The sequence below is a fragment of the Balaenoptera borealis genome (assembly GCF_965194805.1).
Source record: "Balaenoptera borealis genome assembly, chromosome: 1".
NCBI classification, from domain to species: Eukaryota; Metazoa; Chordata; class Mammalia; order Artiodactyla; family Balaenopteridae; genus Balaenoptera; species Balaenoptera borealis.
Window position 1 is genome coordinate 66,348,698 of NC_138860.1, and position 17,127 is coordinate 66,365,824.

Below are 17,127 nucleotides of genomic sequence, written 5' to 3' on the forward strand. Positions count from 1 at the left end.
AGGTGGAGGTCCGGGAAGAGGGGACGGGCGGCACTCACGTAGACCAGCAGCAGCCATGGGTAGACGGCGGGCTCGGCCACCACGGGCGACTCCAGCCTCAGCTTCTCGCCCACGTTTTCGCGCGCGGCCCCCGCACCAGGCTAGTCTGGCGGTTGGGGGAGGGGCGGGGCGCCGCCGGCGGGGGCGGGACAGGCGGGCGGGCGGGCGGGAGGCTGAGGGGAGGGAGCCTGGCCTGGGCCTCAGCCGGCGCCGCCGCCGCCGCCGCCGCCGGCCTGCTCCCGTCCGGCCCCCGGCTCCCTTTTTGTGGTCACAGGCCCGGGGCCTCCAGCGCTGCTGCCAACTGGGGCCGGCGTGAGGCAAGCACAATGAGCCGGGGCCCGGCTGAACCACTCACTCGCAGCGAGCGCCTCCCGCCCCGTGGACCCGCCCCCACGCACGCACGTACGCACGTACGCACGCACGTACGCACGCAAGCACGCACGCACGTCTTCAGCTGCCCCACCCCCCGGCCACACCCACCGGCCCGAAGTGGAGACCCGGGGAGACCCCTCGGGGCCTGGGGTGGTGGGTTCGACTCCCGCCCTTGACGTACCGTGACACCTCCCCCCCAATATGTTTCTAGGTATTATATGTATATATGAATATACTATTATATACACACTTGCGTATGAATTTATATGTGTATGTACATGCGCATATTTACATATAGGTGTGTGTGTGTACACATTGTATATATGTATGTGTATATATCTTATATATATGATATATGTATGTATATATACGATGAATTTCTATATACAGTACATATATATTTTTATGCTATATGCTTTTATATGTAGGTGTATATGTGTGTCTATATGTATGTACGTGTATGTATTGCATATATTATATGTGTATGTATGTATACTGTCTATATGCACACCTAAATATCTTTGTATGTGTGTATATACGTATGCTATATATGTACCTAGGTGTGTATATTGCATATGTTATACGTATGTGTACATACTGTATACATACCAACTATGCATTTTATATGTGTGTATGTATAGTGTATATGTATGTGTGTATTGTCTATATTGTGTGTATATGTGTGTATACATACTGTATATATACAAACTGCATTTTATATGTGTGTATATATGTATGTGTGTATTGTATATACTATGTGTGTATATGTGTGTACGCATACTGCATATGTACACAGCTGTATATTTTTGTATGCTTGTACATATGTACGTGTGTGTGTATATACACACACACCCCATATGGATTCTGTTTGTCTGGAGAACCCTCACTGATACGGACACTTATGACAATTGAGTACCTGCTCTTTGCCAGCCAGGGAGCCAAAGGCTTGTCTTTCGGTGTCTCCCTTAAGTATCACGAGTCCCAGGAGGGAAGGTGATGCTGCTCCTACCAGTTGAGGTGCCTCAGGGTCAGTTAGGTGGACAGGGCGGGGGGCTGGAGCCTGGTGGAGCCCAGGTGGAGTTCTAGCAGCAGTACAGCCTAGCAGTCCCACTTCCCCGGGTGCTTCTCACAAAGACGCCGAGGGAGAGTCGGGACCTGAAGGAGGGAATGAGGAAGCTTCCGTGGGTCCGCAAGCCCAGACCAAGGCTGACTCGTCAAGAGTGTTAGAGGTCAGGACTGTGGTTACCCTGGGGGTGGGCTTACACAGAGCCATTCATATCCTGAAAAAGTATCCATTCTGCTCTTGTTTGTATGGTTACCCCCCTCCCCCAAATCTTTTAAAAACAGATTCTCTTGGTTGCTGGGAACACACACGGGGAAGTTGTGTGTGAGGGGGTATGATCCAGGGGACAGGGAGGATAAGCCCCCCACTCGTAGGGCAAGGAGTGGCTCAGCTTTGTGAGCTGAGGATGGCCCACGAGGTTCCAGAGAGAAGGGTCCCTGCTCCGTTCCTGCTCTGTGCACCCCATTCCCAGCCTGAGAAGCCCAGAGCCACCCACCCCCCCCCGCAACACACGCACACCAGGGAGGAGAGCCAGTCACCCTGGCTCCCAGGCTCCGGCTCCAAGGCTCCCGGCACTAGGAGCTATTTTCAGCTTTCATGCCCTAGGACACGGCCAGAGCTATTGTCTCCGGAAACTCTCTGTCTGTCTCTCGCCCGGCCTCCCTCCCTTCCTCCCTCCCTCCTCCGCTTCTTCCCCTCCAGCTCCATCTGTCCTCCCCTCCACCCTGCATTTCTACCCAGGATGGCTCACAGACAGCTGCTCCCCGTGCCCACCTGCCACCATTCCATGGATGTCAAAGCAAGCCCTGGGGACTTCCCTGGAGGTCCAGTGATTAAGACTCCGAGCTTCCACTGCAGGGGACGCGGGTTCGATCCCTGGTCAGGGACATAAGATCCCACATGCCACACAGCACGGCCAAAACAAAATGAATAAATAAAGTTATAGTGATGAAACAGCCCTAGTGGTGCAAGGATGGGACGTATAGCTCTATGGTATAGAAAAAAGGTCCAGAAACAGATATATGAGAACTTGATATGATAGAAAGTGGGGAAATTAAGGAGTTTTCAATAAATGGCATTAGGACAATTGCATATCCATGTGGGGAAAAGTAAATTAGAAAAAAAAAAAAAGCAAGCCCTGGTCAGGTGTGACCTTGGGCCCAGGGCCATTGGCACAGGTTGTCATGTGGGATGTTCTTCCTTAGACTCCTCCCTCCCTCCTGTGTCACTGTCACTTCCTCCAGAACCTTCCTGGACTCCCCTCCACAAGCCCGGGGTGTGCCCTCACCCGCCCTGGATCACCAGAATTCCAATCCCGGCCCACCCTTCCCCGCCAGGTAGAGAACTGTGCATGGTCAATAAGACCGTAGAGGTCATTGGCCATTGCTATTGCAGCTGGAATTGTTACTGTGTTTAGATAGGGTGACCAACACCCGCCCCCAGTTTGCCCAGGACCGCTCAGGTTTGAGCGCTGGAACTCTGGGGAAACTCTCAGTCCCGGGGAACCCCAGAAGGCTGGTCAGCCTATTTAGGACAGATCTTTCACTTGATCTCCCAACCCCCGAGAGCCAGAAAGGGAATCTCCCCCCTCCTTCCATTGTAACCTTCATTCATTCATCCACTCATCCCTTTATTCAACTCCTTTATTCAGCAAGTATTTATGAAGCATCTACTACACAGCAGACACTCTTCTAGGTGCTGGGGACATAACAGCATCCCTGTCCTCAAAGAGCTCACGTTCTAGCGAGGGCAGCAAACAGTAAACTGAGAAGGTGTGATTTATTACATGGGGATGATGTCTCGGAGACCACTGCAGGGCAGGGGAGGTGGGAGAGGAAAGGGGCAGTTCTAAATGCAGGCGCTGACGGGATTGGGGCAGACCTTGCCCTGGGCCAGGCTGGTTGCTTCAACACAGCTGTCCTCGCCCAGAGCCATCCTGCCCCCGCCTCACCCAGTTCTTCCGTGATGTGTGGGGAAAATCTGTGGTTGTCACAACTGGGAGGGAGGGCCCCTGGAATCAAATGGGTGAGGCCAGGGATGCTGCTAAACCCCACACAGTGCCCAGGAGGGGCCCTCAGCAGAGGATGACCCGCCCCGAATAACCCCAGTGCCACGGGGGAGACCCTGCACTAGTATTATTCAGACCCGCTGGTGCCCCGATTCCTGCACAGGCAGGGACTCTAACCGGGTCACCTCTGTATCCCGAGGTGACCTAGAGTGGGGCAGCCACGAGGGCTGAGATGAGTATCGGGGGTGAAATGACAAACCTCTGCACCCACTCTCCCCTCCGCACCCCAGGGGCGATGGTCTCTATCTCCTCCCCGTGCAGGTAGCTTTTCCCTGAGCCATTTCTTCTTGTCAAGGTCCCTGTCGCAGGTTGGGTTCCCCGAAGATGACGTTGAGAGCAAGGATTGGAGTGCAGGTGGTTGATGTGAGGCGTGCAGGAACAGATACAGCTGCCATAGGGTCCCACAATTCCACTCCCGGGCATAGATCCGGAGAAAACTCTAATTCAAAACTATACATACACCCCTGGCATTTCCCTGGTGGTCCAGTGGTTAAGAATCCATGCTTCCAGTGCAGGGGGCGTGGGTTCCATCTCTGGTCAGGGAACTAAGATCTCACATGCCGTGTGACAATAAAAGAAGAAAGAAAAAAGAAAGAAAGAAAGAAAGAGAGAGAAAGAAAGAAAGAAAGAAAGAGAAAGAGAGAGAGAGAGAAAGAAAGAAAGGAAGAAAGGAAGAAGGAAAGAAGAAAGAAAGAAAGATACATGCACCCCAACGTTCATTGCAGCACTATTTACAGTAGCCAAGACATGGAAGCTACCTAAATGTCCACTGATGGATGAATGGATAAAGAAGATGTGGTACATATATACAATGGAATATTATTCAGCCATAAAAAGAATGAAATAATGCTATTTGCAGCAACGTGGATGGACCTAGAGATTATCATACTAAGTGAAGTAAGTCAGAAGAGAAAGACAAATATCATATGATCTCACTTATATGTGAAATCTAAAATACGACACAAATGAACGCGTCTACAAAACAAAAACAGACTCACAGACATAGAGAACAGACTTGTGGTTGCCAAGGGGGAGAAACAGTGAGGGAGGGTTGGATTGGGAGTTTGGGGTTAGCAGATGCAAACTATTAAATATAGGATGGATAAACTACAACGTCCTACTGTCTAGCACAGGGAACTATATTCAGTATCCTGTGATAAGCCATAACGGAAAAGAAAAAAGTTTTATTTATAGGTTCCATCCCTAACTGAGCTGGCCCATCCCCTCCCATGTTTCTAAGTGCAGCCCGAGGCTGCAGACTTCCCACCGTGGTCTTCAGCTCCAGAGCAAGCCACCTGCGAACCACCCACATCTTCCCAGGGGCTGGCAACTCTCCTTTGCTACTGATTCCAAGACACATCCAAATAGCAAAAATGTGACCATGAAAAGAAACTCAGGCATGTTCAAATCAGGGAAATAACATTCTTAGCTCTGTTCAGTACTCGCTTAATTTTACAAGAGCTTAGAGTTACAAAAAAGTTGCAAAGATCTGTACAGAGTGTACAGAGTGCCGTGGACCCTGACCCAGTACCCCTATTTCCAACTCATTAGTACCTTAGTGTGACATGTTTATCCAACTAAGGAACCAAGATGGATACATTGTTATTAACTAAAGTCCACACTTTATTAGAATTTCCCTAGTGTTCCCCTAACATCCTTTTTCTGTCCCAGTCTCCTCTGGGCTGTGACATTTCTCAGACGTCGCTGGGTTTTGATACCTTGAAAGTTTTGAGGAGGACTGGTCAGGTGTTTTGTCCCTCAATTTGTTAGTCTGTTTGTTTTCTGATGTTTTCTTATGGTTGGTCTGGAGTTATGGGGTTTGGGGCGGAAGACCCAGACAGAGATAAAAATGCCATTCTCCTCAGGTCACATCAAGGATACACACCATCAACGGGACTTATGACAAACGATTTTACCCTTGATCACCTGGCCAGTATCGTCTTTTTTTTCTTGCTGCGTTGGGTCTTCGTTGCGTGTGGGCTTCTGTAGTTGTGGCACGGGGGCTCAGTAGTTCTGGCTCCCAGGATCTAGAGTGCAGGCTCAGTAGTTGTGGCCCACGGGCTTAGTTGATCTGCGGCACCTGGGATCTTCCCGGACCAGGGCTTGAACCTGTGTCCCCTGCATTGGCAGGCGGATTCTTTTCTTTTCTTTTTTTCTTTTGCAACCAAAACGTTAATCCCAAGGATTCTCACAAAACATATTACAAATGACAGCCTGAAAAAAAAAATTGCACAGTAACTCAAAGTTCAGCTCTACAATATACTCTTAATCTGGCAGGACATTGGTATCTTGATAATCTCAAATTTCCAAAAAATATTACAAAGAGCTATGTATTCATGTACAGCAATCACAGAGGGGACGTATGACCTAACTCAAAGGTAAACTAACTTCCTTGAAACTTCTTAGATTTTAAACTCCCTGGACAATCTCTTGTCCGGTGTGAAGACTAGTGGAATTTTTAAACCTCTAATCTAGGGTAAGGGTGCGGCTTTCATTTTTACCTGCTGGCTTGGGTTCACAGCACCTTTTAAAGACTGCTTGCTTAACTACAGCTGCATACCATATCCCAGCTACAGAAAGTCTTTTCAATGTTTGCCAGTGTTGTTTCCATAATAGTAAACATCACACTTTAGGTGGGCAGGAGTTAGAGTTTTATTATCAGTCTAGGCAAGACCAAAAATTCAAAGCAAGTTCAATTTTGCTTAAGGGAACATTGTAAGGTAACAATTCTTCATATTACATGCCTCCCAGGACCCATTTCAAACCATAGAGAATGACACCTTTATGTGTCACTGTCCCAAGAGACAAACAAATGTGAACAACTAAAACATTTAAAAAGTGCACCAAGCTTCGGAAGTCTCAAACAAAACTTGAATTTTCTGTACATACTCCTGCCAAATGAAGTTATTGCCTGTACACCACTCCTCTTGCAAAGTGGTCTTCTATTTCCTTTCATCTGACCTAGATCGGCTAGGAGACCTAGAGAAAGATCAGGACGGCTTGTGATTTCTCTCTTGGGACAGGGATCTCTCTCTTCTCCTATATCTAGAAAGGGACCTGCTCTGGCTGACGGAGAAGGCTCTCCATCTTGGAGATGTGCGGGAGGTGGAGGACTCCTCCTCCCATAATCATCTCGAGGGCGACGACCCCAAGAAGGAGGCGGTCACGATTTCGACTTCTCTTTTCCCCATTCGACAGGTCCACTCTTACTCGGCAGCCACATAGTGTTCTCCCATCTAGTTCTCGGACAGCATCGGCTGCATCTCGGGGATCTTCACATTCAACGAGAGCGAAGCCGGGAGGGTTTTTAGCACCCCACACACTTCAGAGTGGTCCATAATAGCCTAAAGCTCGTTCCAATTCAGCCTTGTTACCACTGTTTCCAAGATTCCCTACATAAACTTTACAGTCCAACGGACAGGAATCACGTTGCAAGACCCTCGTGGCTCCTGGGTTTCACGGGCCACAGGGTGGTCCCGGGCCTCTAGAATCTGGTAGCTGAATCTGCTCGCACAAGCTGTCCTGTGGGGATGCGTTTTCCCCTATGTGTCCAGCCCGGGGCCCTGCTCTCTTGGCCCGGCCTCCCGGGTGAGAGGGTGAACCCCAGCTCCCTGGAGCAGACACTCAGAGCCCTGGTGACCGGACTCACGGCTGACGGGGCTGGAGCGGCGGCTGGACACGTGTGGCCAGCCTGGTGGTGTTTGGCCCCGTCTGCAGTTCCAGTTCCAGCTGAGAAAGAGCCTCCCTGTGTTACTTTCTCCTGGTTGTGTAAGGATCCCCGGTGTCATTTGACAGAAATGTAGACGGTGTGTTCTTTCTCTCTTTTCTCCCTGCTTCCTCTCCTCCCTCGCTGCCTCCCTCTCTCCCTGTACCTCTTTCCCTGTTCCGCTCTCCCTCTACCTCTTTCCCACTCCCTCTCTCGCTCTCCCTCTGTCTCTTCCTCTCTCCCTCCCTCTCTCCCTCTCCCTCCCTCTCCCTCTCTCTTTCCTCTCCCTATCTCCCTCTCTCCTCTCTCCCTCTTCCCTCTTCCTCTCCCTCTTCCCTCTGCCTCTTTCCTCTGCCTCTTTCCTCTCCCTCTTCCCTCTCCTCTTTCCCTCTCCTTCTCTCCCTCCCCCTCTCTCCCTCTCCCTCTCTCCCCCCTCTCTCTCCCTCTTCCTCTCTCCCTCTCCCCTGTCTCTGCCTCTCCCTCCGTCTCTCCCTCTGGGAGGGAGTGAGGGAGATGGAGAGATGGAGGGAGCGGGAGAGTTGGAGGGAGAGGGAGAGGGAGAGGGAGAAGAGGGAGGAGAGGGAGGGAGGAGACGTCTCTCCCTCCCTCCCTCCCTCTGCCTCCCTCCCTCTCCTCTCTTTCCCTCTCCCTCCGTCTCTCCGTCTCCCTCACTCCCTCTCAGAGAGGGAGAGACGGAGGGAGAGGCAAAGACAAGGGAGAGGGGGAGAGGGAGAGAGGGAGGGGGAGAGAGAGGGGGGAGAGAGGGAGAGCTCTCTTCCTCCCTCCCTCTCCCTCTCTCCTCCTTCTCTCCCTCTCTCCCTCACCCTCTCTCCCTCTCCCTCCCTCCATCACTTTCCCTCCTTCTCCCTCTCCCTCTCTCCCTCCCAGAGAGGGAGAGACAGAGGGAGAGGGAGAGGGGGGAGACAGGGACACGGAGAGGGAGGGAGGGAGGGAGGGAGACAGAGAGGGAAGCAGGCACCCTCTCGCCTTCTCCCTCTCCCTACCTCCTTCTCCGACTCCCCCTCTCCTCTCCCTCTGTCTCTCCCTCTCCCTCCCTCCCTCTAGGAGAGGGAGAGGGAGAGGAAGGGAGGGAGAGGGAGAGAGGGAGGGGAAGGGAGACGGAGAGGGAGAGACGTCTCGCCCTCCTTCCCTCTCCCTCCCTCGCCCTTTCCCTTCCTCTCTCCCTCTCCCTCCCTCTGTCTCACCCTCTCCCTCCCTCTGTCTCTCCCTCTCCCTGACTCCCTCCCAGAGAGGGAGAGATGGAGGGAGAGGGAGAGACGAGGGAGAGGGGGAGAGGGAGAGAGGGAGGGGGGAGAGAGGGAGAGGGAAGAGGGAGAGTGGGAGAGAGGGAGAGAAGGAGGAGAGAGGGAAAGGGAGGAAGAGACCTCTCTCTTTCTCCCTCTCTCCGTCTCTCCCTCTCTCCCCCTCTCTCTCCCTCTCCCTCTCTCCCTCTTCCCTCTCTGCCTCTTCCCTCTGCCTCTTTCCTCTCCCTCTTCCCTCTCCTCTTTCCCTCTCCTTCTCTCCCTCCCCTCTCCCTCTGGGAGGGAGTGAGGGAGATGGAGAGATGGAGGGAGCGGGAGAGTTAGATGGAGAGGGAGAGGGAGAGGGAGAAGAGGGAGGAAAGGGAGGGAGGAAACGTCTCTCCCTCCCTCCCTCCCTCTCCTCCCTCTCCCTCTCCCTCCGTCTCTCCGTCTCCCTCACTCCCTCTCAGAGAGGGAGAGACGGAGGGAGAGGCAAAGACAAGGGAGAGGGGGAGAGGGAGAGAGGGAGGGGGAGAGAGAGGGGGGAGAGAGGGAGAGCTCTCTTCCTCCCTCCCTCTCCCTCTCTCCTCCTTCTCTCCCTCTCCCTCCCTCCATCACTTTCCCTCCTTCTCCCTCTCCCTCTCTCCCTCCCAGAGAGGGAGAGACAGAGGGAGAGGGAGAGGGGGGAGACAGGGACACGGAGAGGGAGGGAGGGAGGGAGGGAGACAGAGAGGGAAGCAGGCACCCTCTCGCCTTCTCCCTCTCCCTACCTCCTTCTCCGACTCCCCCTCTCCTCTCCCTCTGTCTCTCCCTCTCCCTCCCTCCCTCTAGGAGAGGGAGAGGGAGAGGAAGGGAGGGAGAGGGAGAGAGGGAGGGGGAGGGAGACGGAGAGGGAGAGACGTCTCGTCCTCCTTCCCTCTCCCTCCCTCGCCCTTTCCCTTCCTCTCTCCCTCTCCCTCCCTCTGTCTCACCCTCTCCCTCCCTCTGTCTCTCCCTCTCCCTCACTCCCTCCCAGAGAGGGAGAGATGGAGGGAGAGGGAGAGACGAGGGAGAGGGGGAGAGGGAGAGAGGGAGGGGGGAGGGAGGGAGAGGGAAGAGGGAGAGTGGGAGAGAGGGAGAGAAGGAGGAGAGAGGGAAAGGGAGGAAGAGACCTCTCTCTCTCTCCCTCTCTCCGTCTCTCCCTCTCTCCCCCTCTCTCTCCCTCTCCCTCTCTCCCTCTCCCTTGTCTCTGCCTCTTCGTCTCTCTGTCTCTGGGAGGGAGTGAGGGAGATGGAGAGACGGAGGGAGAGGGAGGAGAGGGAGCGAGGAAGAGGGAGAGAGGGAGGGAGAGAGGGAGGGAGAGAGGGAGGGAGGGAGGGAGGGAGAGATGTCTTTGTCTTTCCCTCCCTCCCTCTATCACTCTCTCCCTCTTCCCCCTCCCTCTCCTGCTCCCTGTCCCTCTCCCTCCCTCTATCCCTCTCTCCCTCTCCCCCCTCCCTCTCCTGCTCCCTGTCCCTCTCCCTCCACCTCCTTCCCTCTCTGGAGAGGGAAGGAGGTGGAGGGAGAGGGAGAGGGAGAGGGAGCACGAGAGGGAGAGAGGGAGAGGGAAAGAGGTATAGGAAGAGCGGAACAGGGAAACAGGGACAGGGAAAGGGGGACAGGGAGAGAGGGAGAGGGAAAGAGGGAGAGGGAGAGGGAGAGCAGAGCAGGGAAACAGGGACAGGGAAAGAGGGAGGCAGAGAGGGAGATGGAAACGGGGAAAGGGAGGGGGGACGGATAGAGGGAGAGGGAGAGAGGGACAGGGAAAGAGAGACAGGGATGGAGGGAGGGAGAGAGGGACAGGACAGGGCAAGAGGGACAGGGAGAGAGGGAGGGAGAGAGGGAGGGAGAGAGGCAGAGGGAGAGATGGAGGGAGAGTGAGAGGCAGGGAGGTAGAGGGAGGGAGGGAGGGAGGGAGACAGAGAGGGAGACAGGGAGAAGGGCTGATGGGGGCTCCCTCCCCCTCCCATCCTCTGCCCACTGCTTTCTCTTTTTTCTGCTTCAACAAACACCAGGCGCCTTTCAGATCAGCCCTGAAGTCAACGTTGATGCTTGGGACGGCCTGACCTCCCCGCTGCCTTCCAGCCCAGGACCACAGCTGGGAGATGAAGTCTGCGGGGCCCTGGGGGGGGGCAGCGGCGGCGGAGGTGGTGGAGGCAGGCACCTCCTCTGACGCCCAATCTCTCCTCCTTTACGAGGCAGCCGCCAGCTCCCCTCCCTGACTCCCCAAGATTTGGGGCCATTTTAATATGTGTCGATAATGCCATGAGCTACTATTTAACTTTTCCACGAGGACCCATCTCCCGAAATGCAGTGGTTTTCAGGCTTGGCTGCACTAGAGAACCCCCAGGGAAAGGAGAGACGTCTGTACCTCCCTCTCTCTCCCTCTCCCTCCGTATCTCCTTCTGGCTCTCTCCCTCTCCTTCTGGGGTGATGCCCGATGAGCTCAGATTCGCAGATGTTCCCCCCATCCCCTCTCTGTGCCTTGCGTGGGGCCTGGGCCTTCTCACTGTGGCCCGGGAACAGCCTCGACATTCAGACATCGGTTCCTGCAAGGACACTTGCGTTTGGTCCATACCGCATGTGGCTGCAGTCTGTGCTTCTCCCGTTTAGCATCTTCAGTAGATGGGGGCTGTGCATGAGCCCTTCATCTTCCCCGCAGACACCACTGGTGCTTGCTCGGCCTCGCGGGTGATGTCCACGGGGGACAGACCTGTGTCCCCACCTTCTTGGGCTGCAGACAGGCCACGTTGGTCCTGTGGTGACTGGGGGCTCCCAGGAGAACCCCACCGCAGACCCAGAGAGGTGGCCCCAGAGAAGGTGGCGTACGCCTGGGGCCAGGCCTCACCAGCCAACCACGGGGCACCTGCAGCAACAGGTCTCTCGCCGTCCAGGGGCTGGGTGTTCGGGCGCCGTGGGGATGAGCTGCTGTCTGCACGGCAGCCAAGTTTGTATTGTTGAGCCCGGGGAGGCCCCTGGGTGGCTCCTGGAGAGCCTGGTCACATTTCTTCCTGCCCTTGGCCTTAGAGCTCATCATGGTTCACGCCGTTTCTGGTTCCAAAAGGACCTGTGTTCATAAAGACCACATGTTAGGACAGCACCAAAGTGTCTAGAAATCCAGGCCAGGAGGAGGAGGGAGGGGGTTTGGCTGTGCCCGCCAGTGGCCTGAGAGCCCTCCCACCCACAGAGACCTGGCCCGGGGCCTGTGGGGAGGGCGTGGCCCACGGTCCCCAGCGCTGGCTGTCTCTGGGTTCCAGGAGAACTGCGCGATCCTCGGGGAGCTGGTAAGGCTGCAGGCTCAGAAGTCCCGCCTGCTGGGATTCAGCACGCGTGCCGACTCTGTGCTGGAGATGAACGTGGCCAAGACCAGCCAGGTGGTGGCCACTTTCCTAGGTAACCCCGCCTCCCCGAGTCCCAGTGGGGACGGGGGTCAGGTGGACCTTGACTGGACGTGGTGCTGCCTGAGACCCCACTGTGTCAGCCCTTGGGGGTCGCCTTCCCCAACCCTTCATTCTGCCTCGAGGGGCGTGGGGTGGGGGGCGGCTGGGCGGCTGCCACAGGGACATAGCTGAGCCTCTCCCCTCCGCCCGCAGATGAGCTGGCCCAGAAGCTGAAGCCCCTCGGGGAGCAGGAGCGGCCGTGATCCTGGAGCTAAAGAAGGCTGAGTGCCAGAGGCGGGGCCTGCACTTTGACGGGCCCATCAACGTCTAGGACCTGCGCTACTACATGAACCAGGGGGAGGAGACGCGCTACCACGTGGACCAGTACCTGCTCAATGAGTCCTTCCCCATGCAGGTGGTCACGCGCAGGCGGCTGGGCATCTCCCAGGAGCTGCTGGGGCTGACCTTCGACCTGGAGGAAGGCGCCAACATGCGTCACGAAGATGAAGATGTGAGGCTCTACACGGTCCGGGACGCGGCCTCGGGCAAGGTCATCCATCAGCAAGTTCTACCTGGACCTCTACCCTCGGTGCATGCGTGGGGGAACCTGTCGGCCGTGGGCCGGGGCTCCTCTGTGGTAGCGGGGCCTCACCCGCGTCCCTCCCCAGGGAAGGGAAGTCCGGGCACATGGCCTGCTTTGGCCTGCAGCCGGGCTGCCTGCAGCAGGACGGGAGGCGCCAGATTGCCATCGCGGCCATGGTGGCCAACTTCACCAAGCCTACGCCCAACCCGCCCTCCCTGTTCCAGCATGATGAGCTGGAGACCTACTTCCATGAGTTCTGGCAAGCGATGCACCAGCTCCGCTCCCAGGAGGGTGCGGGCGAGGGGCTGAAGGCAGGGGGCGGGGAGGGCCCGGGCTCTCCCGTGGTCCTCAGGCAGGCCCTCGCCACGGGATTCTTCCGCTGATGTCACCCCGCACGAGGAGACGCCCTCGGTGTCAGTTTCCATCATCAAACCCCACGCACTGGGCGCGTAAACAACGGAAGTGGATGTCCTCGAGACTCTGGAGGCTGGAAGTCCCAGATCAAGGAGTCAGGACTGGTTCCCTGCAATGTTAAATACAGGTATTCAAGAGTTGCCTTTAAAAAAGACAAAATAGAAGAAAGGAACGTTGCATGCAAGGCTGGTGACAGGCGGTGATGAGAACCAGAGATTAGGCTCTGGGGCCGGGAGCACCACGCCCTGTGAGGCCCTGGGGCTGCTGCCAGTCTCGGTGGAGGCTCAGCAAGTCCCAGTGACCTCCCAATGTGGGGGGGGGGTCCCCAGATGAGCGTCTGGGCCCAGGACCCAGTGCTCGTTCAGTCTTCCTGCAGTCAGCCCTTCGTCCTGAGAGCGATGCTCTCACAGACTGCAACCGGAGCGCGTGGGGACACTTTACTGAGCTGTGCAGCCGTCACTACTGCCCTGTTCTGGAACATTTCCCTCACCCCAAAAAGGTCCCTCACGCCCTTAGTTATCATTCCCTCCCCTCCCCTGTCCCTGACAACCAGGAACCCACTCTGACTCTGTGGATCTACCTGTTCTGGACGTTTCCCCTCAGTGGGGTCACACCCTGTGTGTCCTTCTGTGTCTGACTTCTCTCGCTGAGCACCGTGTTCTCACGGTGCATCCACGTGGCAGCGAGTGGCAGGGCTTCACACCTTTGCGTGGTCGAGGGCCGGAAAAAAGACAAACGAAAAGAAGGGCACGTTGCCTGCGACTCTGGTGACAGCCGGGGATGAGAACCAGAGGGTAGGCTCTGGGGCCGGGAGCGCCGCGCCCTGTGAAGCCCTGGCGCTGCTGCCAGTCTCGGCGGGGCACGAGCAGCGCCGTCCCCCAGGAGCTGCTGGACAAGCTCATCAAGTCCCGGCTGGCCAACCCCCGTGCGGCCGGGCCGAGGGAAAGGAAAGGGGCTCCCGGACCGCCCGGCTGGAAAGCGCGGCCTGGACACAGTGCCAGCGCCCCCGTCTCCTTCCTCCCGCCCTCCAGGCCTCTTCAACCTGCGCCAGATCGTCCTGGCCAAGGTGGACCAGGCCCTGCACACGCAGACGCCCTCGGACCCGGCCTAGGACAATGCCCGCCTCTGCCAGGAGATCCTCGGGGTCCCAGCCACGCCAGGTAGCCAAGCGCACGCCGGGCCCACCTTAGCGGTCGGTTGGCGGCTACTGCCCAGGTCAAGAGGATCCTCTGGTGGTGTGTGAAGGGGGACCGACTGACGGGCTCTGGTCGAGGCTCGCTGACCTCTGGCCTCTTCCTGCCTGGGTTCCTGGGCTGGTCCCTCCAGCTGTGGCCCGCGGAGTCCGAGGGTGGGCTGGGCGTATCTGCACGTGCTTTCTGGAGAGCCTGGAAGAGGCAGGAGAGGGCTTCATACCCCGGACGGAACGCGTCGACGAGGTTTGCCCGAGTGTGTCGGTGCGGAGACGCAGTTCACTCCCTCGTGAGCGCTTTAACCCGCGCTCTCCCCGTGCTGGAGGGCGAGCCCTGACTCATCCCTCGGAGCCTCGGGCAGCTGTCCCTGTAAGAGGCTTAGGGGTGAACCCTCGTGAGCTTCAGCAGAAAGTCGGCAAAGATTGATTTGTGTCCCTCCACTGAGTTGCCCGCAAGGTCCCCGTTTTCTAGAAGTGTTGGGCCAATACTCCCTCTAGTGGCAGGGGACTCAGACAGGGCTGCTTTGAGGCCCCAAGCTCTGGGCTCTGGGGAAGGGGCACGGAGCGGCCAGGGGGCCGGGCAGGAGCCTCTCCGCGTGTGTCCCAGGGACCCACCTGCCTGCGACCTTCGGCCACCTGGCAGGAAGCTACGACACCCAGTCCTATGGCTACCTGTGCAGCGAGGTGTACTCCGCGGACACGGTCCACACACTCGTTTCAAGCAGGAGGGCGTCCTGAGTGGCAAGGTGAGAGGCCGGCCTGCCGTGCAGACCAACATGGAGGTCCTTGGGCCTGGGCCTAGATGCTTTTGCCGCCCGCCTGGGCCTGCCAGGCTCTGAGGGCCCTGCCCAGAACCCCCTGCTCCCCTGCCCTTTGTTGAGTCACAGCAGAGGTGGCCACACCCACACCCTCCGTGAAGGGGGTGCTCCACCCTCCTGCAGCCCCGCCCCCTCTCCTCAGGTTGCCATGGACTACAGAAGCTGCATTCTGAGGCCAGGGGGCTCCGAGGATGCCAAGGGCATGGTGAAGCTCTTCCTGGGTTGTGACCCCATGCAGGACGCCTTCCTCCTGAGCAAAGGGCTGCAGGTTGAGGGCTGCAAGCCGCCGGCCTGCTGACGGCACGGGGTTTTGCCCCCCCAGGCGGGCCGGGTGCCTTAGCGCCCCGTCGGGGCGGGGGAGGGGCCGTGTGTCCTCCCAGCCCCCGAGTCCCCGGCGGCCGGCCTAGGCCAAAAGTCTCCACCTGGAAGTGTCTGGAAAGCCTGGCATCAAGGCTCCCCCTTGTTGCACTAATGCAATCCCTTCCTGGGGAGCTTTCCTGGTAACAAAACGGTTCTTTGAAAACGCAGCCATTAATAAAAAAGACTCTACTCCTGGTCTCTGCCTGCCGTCCCTTCCACCACAGGAGTGGCATGGGGGCCGTCACACTGGGGGGAGTTCTGACCTTGGTCGGGGATCAGCCCTGGGGCCGTGGTGACGCGTCTGGGTCACTGGGAGACGGCTGAGCTGTGGGGTGAGTTCAGACGGGGATGGTGCCCCGCACCCCGACCGGGCAGGCTCTCCAGTGAGGGGGTGTCAGTTTCCTGCCGGCCTCTCGCCCGTCTCTGTTTGGCATCTCGGGGGCTGTGACTGGCTGGAGCTGGTTCTGGCGGTGGGCACAGCTGCGGGAAGCCCGGCTGTGGCTGTCCCTGTCCCCGTGTCCTGTCCTCCTGCTCACGGCCGGCCGGCTGGCTCCCTCTGGTCATCGGCAGCTGCTGAAGTCTGGACCACAGCAAGGGGCCGCCTTCCTGGGTCCTAGCAATTCTTCCCAAAGGCCTTAGGGATGTGTTTTGGTGGCAGTAGGAATTCAGAGAGGGTGCTGCACCACTGGAGCGGTAGGGTGGCTCTGGACCGTCCCGTGTGTCCTTCCCTGGCCTTTGAGCTCCTTGGGAGCCCTGCCTCCACAAAGGACGCCAGGCAGCGGAACGAGGGCGCGGGCGGCGCCCCGACCTTCTCCCCGTGGCCCAGGCGGGCAGGCCGTGCCACGCTCTGTCCTCTCCTCAGCCTGCCCGCCCGTTCTGTTGTTATTTTACCGAAGAGGACACAGACATTCAGAGAGGCTAGGGTCCATGCCTGAGGTCTCATATCCAGTAAGTGTCAGAGCCGGGGTTTGAACCCAGACAGCCTGTCCCGGAGACCGCGCCCTAACCTCTACACAAACCACCTCCTGGTTCCCTTTATTAGCACAAGACTCATTTCCCTGACAAGCCCAGGCCCCATAAAGGCAACCCTGCCTCCCCCACGTGACCAGCCCTTGCCAACTACTCACCCCAGTGGCAGAGGGACGAGCCACACAGGGGACCCGCCCATCTTGGCCATGGGGACACAGACACCCACTCACACCCAGAAGGACCTCCTCTTTACCTTAGGCCACACGCCCATGCCGAAGGAGCTGCTGTCTGCCAGCTGGTGCAGGTACAGTTCTGTCCTGGAAACAGAGAAGGGACCAGAAGTAAGGGAGGACCCACCCACACCAGTGGCCTGGCAGGGCAGGTGGGCATCATGGCACGGGGCTCCACAGAGTGCCCCAGGTGGCCCCGGGGTCTGCCTCAGGCCCTGGCCCTGCCTCCCGAATATTCCTCACTTGCTGCCCTCAATGGGCCCTTCTTAAGTGAAGGCCTTCCAGAAGCTTCCTTACTCCTCAGTTACCCTGCTCTGAAAACTGGGAGTTTCCTCCCTAATCTGCCCTCTCTCCAAAGGGTAAGGTGCCCCTCTGGCCTTAGCCAGGAGGCTCAGGACAGGTTGGGCCTGCCCTTCAGACGGGGGTGGAAGGCAGGAGACAAATGATGGGGGACGCAGAGGCAAATTGAAAATTATCACCCCTCGCCTGGGGTGAGCACTCCCTGGAGCTTCACTAGATAGAACCTTACTCATTCGTTCAACAGATGAGGAAACCAAGGCTCAGAGACAGGGAGCCACATGTCCAAGAATTCCCAGGAGTCAGCGAGGGGCAGAGATGACTCCCTGGGCCACCTCCCCCAGAAGGCCCTCCCAGATGAGTCTTGTGGCTTCTCTGCT

At 57.3% G+C, this 17,127-nt stretch overlaps 1 long non-coding RNA gene and 1 pseudogene across 2 annotated transcripts in view; one reads left to right on the forward strand and one right to left on the reverse strand.

The window, feature by feature from the left end:
- The window catches only part of LOC309606807 (thimet oligopeptidase-like), a 101,762-nt pseudogene extending 86,887 nt beyond the window's left edge, over window positions 1–14,875 (forward strand). Inside the window, exon 7 of the transcript in view lies at window positions 14,844–14,875. The product of the transcript in view is annotated as a thimet oligopeptidase-like (transcript). The remainder of the gene's footprint in view (window positions 1–14,843) is intronic.
- Window positions 1–17,127, reverse strand: part of LOC309613820 — a 1,113,403-nt gene that overhangs the window by 127,526 nt on the left and 968,750 nt on the right. The gene's annotated exons all lie outside the window — the stretch shown is intronic.